We start from the raw sequence: 602 nt of genomic DNA on the forward strand, positions 1-602 counted from the left end.
CTATCTGTAGTATTTTAGCATGCATATATTTACCATTTGTGTTAAACATCTCGTGTTTATAGCTGTGAGCGACTTTACAAACATCTGCCCTGACAGTCACATAATGTAGTTGCCATAAAAGTAGAGTATTTAAGTGTGTATAATTCATTAAGCTTTTTTGTTCAAGGGCTTTGAGTACCTGCTTGTGCTTTATTTCTTTATTAAAGGTCTAGTGTGTAACATTTAGGAGGATATATTGGCAGAAGTTGGATATAATAGGCATAACTACTTTCATTAAAAAGATAATTCAAGAATTGTGATTTTTTTGTTACCTTAGAATGAGCCATAGTTTTTTGGAGTAAGAGGGTTGCAATATCCACCTCACCGTTAGATGCCACTAAATCCTGCACACTGGTCCTTTAAATGGTGCCAAGTTTACACTGCTCTGAGATATTTCAGTATGTGTCAACATTTGGAGTAAATCAATGCCAAATGGAAAAAAAAATCTAAATGTATTTGTTTACTGACAACACTACGCTACACTGGTGAGTAGCTACATTAATGTAGCTTCACGTAACAGGAAATTAAACGTAAAACGAGTAAAACGAAATTATTGAGACCAT

Source organism: Morone saxatilis, unplaced genomic scaffold, assembly GCF_004916995.1.
Source record: "Morone saxatilis isolate NCDOM2014 unplaced genomic scaffold, NCSU_SB_2.0 Contig14, whole genome shotgun sequence".
Taxonomy (NCBI): domain Eukaryota; kingdom Metazoa; phylum Chordata; class Actinopteri; family Moronidae; genus Morone; species Morone saxatilis.